This window comes from Petaurus breviceps, unplaced genomic scaffold, assembly GCF_028583685.1.
Source record: "Petaurus breviceps papuanus isolate PSGF00001 unplaced genomic scaffold, PetGlider_PUasm1.0 174, whole genome shotgun sequence".
Taxonomy (NCBI): domain Eukaryota; kingdom Metazoa; phylum Chordata; class Mammalia; order Diprotodontia; family Petauridae; genus Petaurus; species Petaurus breviceps.
The window spans coordinates 64,068,704-64,074,555 of record NW_027185761.1 but is presented as its reverse complement, the minus strand read 5'-3'; the positions used below and the strand labels follow the sequence as shown (position 1 = coordinate 64,074,555).

The window sequence follows — 5,852 nt, the reverse complement described above, 5'->3', positions numbered from 1 at the left end:
GGGTGGGAAGTGGGAGTTGGACTGGATGACCTTTCAGCTCTGATCTGTGACCCCTTGTTCGACTTGAATCAAGTCATTTAACCCCCCTGGCCTTAGTTCCTTCATCAGTAAAATGAGGTTAACCCCTGGTTATCCTTCTAGGTCCGAACCACTTCTTACACGCGTGATAAGCCTCATTTGGAGTTAATGTTATTTAATAAGGTGGTTTTCCCTTCCCCTTTCCCGCCTGACGACCATGTCCCGAAGCACGTTTTGTCCTTGGGACGTTTGCCCTTCCCCCACTGCAAGGCTGAGCCAAAGTCCCCGGGGATGGGTAAACTTAAACATCTCCCAGGAAACACCCCCCCCACCCCCACCCCACGCAGAAGGGGGACTGGGCGTAGGGGCGGGGCGCGGCTTGGACACAACCGCAGGCGCCCTCCTTCCCTCCCGGGCGCCGCTCCGGCCCCGGCCCAGAAGACTTTCCGCCCCCATCCCCGCTGGCTGGCTGCACGGGAGCCGCGGCGTTCCAGGCGCGATAGTCACCATGGAGACGGTGACGTCACAGAGGCATAGTGATACAGGAGGCTCGGGCGCGGTGGCTAGGGACCCGTTGCTAGGAGACGTCCGGAGCGAAACCAGCCCTTGGCAGGCGGCCCTCGCCGCCGCTTCCGCTGTCCCCGGGCGCCTGGACACGCCGTTCTGTCCTGTCCTGTCCTGCCTGTCCTGTCCCCGCGCCGCCATCCCTGAGCCCTGGCAGCCTTCGTCATCCGCCCGGGCGCCGAGCCCTTGCTTGGCACCCGGCGCTGCATTCCTGCCAGAAACCATCCCCCGAAAGGGAACAGGACGTCCAGGGAGTTGGGTTCAAATGCTGCCTCTGCCCCATGCTGGCTGTGTGGCCCAGGGCAAGTCACTCAGCTTTCTGGGACTTAAGTCGCCCCATCTGTCAAAGGAGCCGGCTGGATTACAGGATCCTAGCTGGAGGGGGACCTTGGGCACCATCCGGCCCATTTTACAGAAGAGGAAACAGGCCTGGAGCGGTGAAGTGACTTGTCTTGGGCCACCCAGGTAAGTAACAGAATCAGGATTCAAACCCAGGACCTCTTACTCCAAACCAAGAGGGAAAGTGTTCCTGGCCATATGGAAATTGGACTGATCTCTTGGATAATTATCGAAGTACTCATTAAGCCGAGGTGGAGATGCCCGCTCCCACCCATCCCTTCCTAAGTCTGGAGACTGAGGAGACAAACAAAAAAGAAGGAAGGAAGGAAGGAGAGAGAGGGAGGCAGACAGACAGACAGAGACAGACAGAGAGAAGAAAATAGGAAGTGAGGAAATGAGCCGGCAGTTTGTGGAAAACAGATCCAGCAACACAACTTGGAGAGATGGGGCCAGATCAGGGAGCTGGGGGGCTGGAGCAGATCTGCTTATGCGTTAGAGGGGACTTACAAAAGACAAAGATAGAAATGCTTCACCCAGAAATGGTTTGGAGCTAGAAGGAATCAGTCTTCAAAGCTGGGGATCCCCTCCATTTATAGATTGGCAGAAATTCAGGCCCCAGGAAGGTGAAATAAGCCTTACGTGGTCATACAAGGGATCATAGATGGAGAGTCCAAAGGGTCTTAAGAGGCTATCTTGTTCAACTATCACCTTACAGATGGGGAAACTGAGGCTCAAAGGGACTTGGCCATGGGGTATTTACTCAGCATGCATTTAGAATTGGAAGGGGTCTCAGATTTCATCTAGCCCAAGGAAGGAAGGTGGGGGGAGAAGAAGGAAGGAAGCAGGGAAGGAAGAAGTGAGGGAGAGGGAAGGAGGAAGGCATGGAGAAAGGGAAGGAAAGAAGGAAGGACATATTGTGGTACAATGGGAAAGAGCTCTGAAGTCAGAAGGGACTGGGTTCAAATGCTGCCAGAGATACTTACTTTACTTTCCTGGTAAAGGAGTAATGTTTATTAGTTAAATATAATACAATAAAAAAATGTAACAAACAATTATAAAACATAATTTATCAGTGTAATTAATCAAAGTCTGGTAGTGTTCATTAATGAGCAGTGATAAATGTTTATTGACTGACCACCCTGTCCCCCTCAATTACTTTTATCTCTCATCTTCCCACTTTAGAGGTAAGCATCTTGAGGGCAAGGACTGCCTTTCTTTCTGTTCTTGTGTCCTCAGAACTTAGCACAGGTACATATTAAGACTCTAATAAATCCATCTTGTTTTGCCTGGGCCCTCAGTCCCTTTATCTCTCTAAAAAACAAGGCACTATAGATGGCCTCTGAGGTCCCTTCAAGCCCTAGGGCAGGGATTCTCAAATTTGGGGGTCTCAAGATCTCTTTACAACTTTTAGGAATGATTGAGGATCTCAAAAAGCTTTTGTTTGTAAGGTTATATCTATGAATATTTACCACATTAGCAATTAAAACTGATAAATTTAAAATCATTTATTCATTTAAAAAACCAATAGACCCATCACATGTTAACAAAAATAGCATATTTTGGTGACAGATACATTTTCCAAAAAAATAGAAAAGTGGCCTTATTTTACACATTTTTGCAAATCTCTTTAAAGTCTGGCTGAAGAGAAGTCACCTGCATTCTCCTATCTGCCTCTATTCAGTCTGCTTCGATCTGGTCTAATGGGGGAGACAACACATTTAAATAAGCGACATTCAGGATAAATGGGAGATAATCTCAGCTTCTGCGTCTGCTGCTTGGTCTCCCTCTCTACTGTCTCCAAGCTACCTCCTTGTCTCCAGTTCCTTGTCTTATCTCTGTCCCTTTCCAGGTTCCCTTTGTGTCTGGCCATGTCTCTGTGTCACCCTGTTCCCTCTGTCTCTGGCTCTTTGTTTTCTACCTTTATCTCTCCAGGTTCCCTCTGTGTCCCAGTCTCTCTGACTGTCTCTCTCCCTCTCTCTCCAGAATGACTCTATTATAATAACTGCATCTGGTGTTTTGTCTGGTCTGCTTCTCCCTGTCCAGAAGAGGCAGGGTGTTTGTTGATAGAGCCTGATGTCTCTGAGTGCCTGGAGGTGGGATGGAAACACAGGAAAATGTGTATGTTGAGAGGGGTGAAGAAATTTGGAGAGGATGAGGATGTTACAAAAACTTGATTTCTCTTCCCATCCCCCACTTTGGGGGCAGCTGGGTGGAACAGTGGAGAGACGCTGGGCCTGGGGTCAGGAAGACTCATGACCCTTAGTTCAAATCTAGCCTCACATTCCTACTAGGTGGGTGACCCTGGGCAAGTCACTGAACCCTATTTGCCTCAGTTTCCTCATTTGTAAAATGAGCTGGAGAAGGAAATGGCCAACCCCTCCAGTGTCTGCCAAGAGAACCCCAAATTAGGTCATAAAGAGTTAGATGTGACTGGAAATGACTGAACAATGACAAACCTCTTTCGTTTCTTTCCCGCAAATGTCTCTAGGTCTCAGCTGTCTCTCCAGCCCAGAAGATTCCCGATGAATGACCCTACCTCCAGTCTCTTCTCACTCCAGTTCCTTGTGGTGCCTGGATTCAGAGTCAGAGAGCCCTGGCTCCACAAACATTAAGCCCCTACTATGTGCTACAAAGAAAGACAAAAGGCAGCCCCTGGAGCATCTCACAGGCCAGTGGGGGAGACAACGTGAACAGGGATGGACAGACAGTTAGAGGCAGGATTAATAGGAAATGAGGAATGGAGGGAAGGCACAAGGATCCTGGGAATCAGGAGAGGCTCCCTGCAAAAGGCTGGGGCTTGAAGGAAGCAAGTAGGCCCAGAGGAGGAGGGGCTTTTATCCTCCATAAAGTGAGGGGCTTCCACGTGAAGTCCCTTCCAGTTCCAAGTCTGGGATTCTACTGCTTGTGTGACCTTGGATAAGTCACATGAAAGAGGGGGCTTTTCTAAGTGGTTCCTTAAAGACCTGGATCTTGTAGGCCTCAGTTTACTCATCTGTAAAATGAGTTGGGACCATAGGATTTCGATAAACATTGTGAGTTCTCCTTGTAAAATACCACTTTTAGCACCTTCTCATCCCTATGAGGGATATGGTGGATCACTACCGCCCACCCAACTTCTCTACCTTGACACTCAAGGCCTTTTGCGTCCTAGCCCCCCCTGTGCCATTTTCAGGTTCTCCCCAACCTGCCACAGGACCCCTCCAGGTTAGCCAAATAGGCCTCACCGCTGGTGATTTCTCCCCACCCTTCACACCCCAGGTGATTTCTGGCTTCCTCTTTTATTCTCCACACCTAGGATCATAGAAAATCCCAGTGCAAGGGACCTTATCCAACCGCCCTCCCTCATTTTATAGGTGATGAAGCTCAGGCCCAGCCCAGTTAACTGTTTTGCCAGGAAGGGGGCAGGTGACAGAATCAGAATCCAGACCCAGCCCTTTTGACTCACAAATAAAATCAACATTTTTCTGGTCTTAAACTTCTTTATCTCCTCCTGAAATGGAGGCCTCCAGGTACCATAGTTACAGAACCAGGCCAGACTTGTGTATTTTTCCTTTACAACCCACCCTTGCTTCTGCCCTTCTCATTCAAGGGAAGGATTTGGCCATCCACAGAAGGGAGTGGCAGCCAAAGAACAGCCTAGTGTGGTTGAGAACAGGTCAGGCCAGACTGACCTCATTGCCTTTTTCCATCAAGGTTACTAGACTTGCCAGTCTAGACCAAGGGAATGCTTAGACATAGTTTTTACCCAGATTTGTAGGGAAGCATATGGCAAAGTCTTTCCCACTAGCCTTCTAGAAAAGATGAAGGCATGGGCTAGAGACAGGAGAGTTAAGTGGATTCAGAACTGGTGAGATGGTCCCCGACAAAGAACAGTCCCTAATTAACAGCAGAAGGAGATCTCTGCTGGAGGACCCTAGGGGGCAGAAATTTAAAACAAAAAAGGACCTTTATCTTATTTTACAGAGGAGAAAACTGAGGCACAGAGACATTGTGGCCAGGGTCACAGAGCCAGTCAATATCTGGGGTATGATTTGAACTCAGGTCTTCCTGACTCTGAGTCCAGGACCCTAGCCGCTATACTACAGGGTCCCTGGTTGACCAAGTGTGGTTCAACTTTCCTCTATGACTTGGATAAAGGGAGTGATGGTACGTTTATCAGATTTGCAGACGATGCAGAACCCAGAAGGGCCATGAACACCGTCAGGATGCCAGGAGGTCTCATGGGTTTGACAGTGGTGGCATCAAAGAAGAGGCTGAACAGTCCCTGCCTAAGGACTCTGGGTGTGTCTAGAACCTGAGGCCTGTCTTTGGCTCTTCCCTTGTCCCCAAGTCTCTCCTCTTGAGTTACTAGCAGGCCCCCTCACTGCCCGCCCCTCCCCCCCGCCCCGGGGATGGCGGTGGTTCCCCGTTGCATGTTCCCACTTCTCCCCTCTAATCTGTCTTTCCAGGGCTGGGATAAACTTTCTCATGTATAAATTTGGTTCTGTCTCTCCTCTGATCAAAAGACTTCATTAACACCTTATGGCCAACCAAGTAAAATTCAGCCTTATTTTTCTGGCATTCGGTATACCCTGTGCAATCTGGCCAACCCTACCTTTCCAGTTTTATCTCGTGTTACCCTCCAGTGCTCTAGCCACAGTGGGTTTTTAAAAAGCAACTGGGTGGTGCAATAGATAGAGCGCTGGCCCTGGAGTCAGGAAGACCTCGATTCAAATCCAGTCTCAAATGCTCACGATAGCTGTGTGACCCTGAGCAAGTCACTTAACCCTGTCACCTGTGACAAACACCCCAACAGCTCTCTATTCTCCTGACTTTGTTCACACTTTTCTTCATGCCTACAATCTTGCCATCTTGCCTCTCACATGACTATCTATCTGTCCTTCACACTATCCCCCCCCTTCATCAGTCCTTCCCTAGTCCTGGAAAGCAGC

The 5,852-nt window shown here is 49.3% G+C and overlaps 1 long non-coding RNA gene across 1 annotated transcript; it reads left to right on the top strand.

Moving 5' to 3' along the window:
- Positions 1-551: 551 nt before the first annotated feature.
- On the top strand, positions 552-5,397 carry LOC138158222 (uncharacterized). The gene is made up of 2 exons (XR_011167592.1): positions 552-1,047; positions 3,410-5,397. It is a non-coding gene; the product is annotated as an uncharacterized lncRNA (long non-coding RNA).
- The last annotated feature ends 455 nt before the right edge of the window (positions 5,398-5,852 follow it).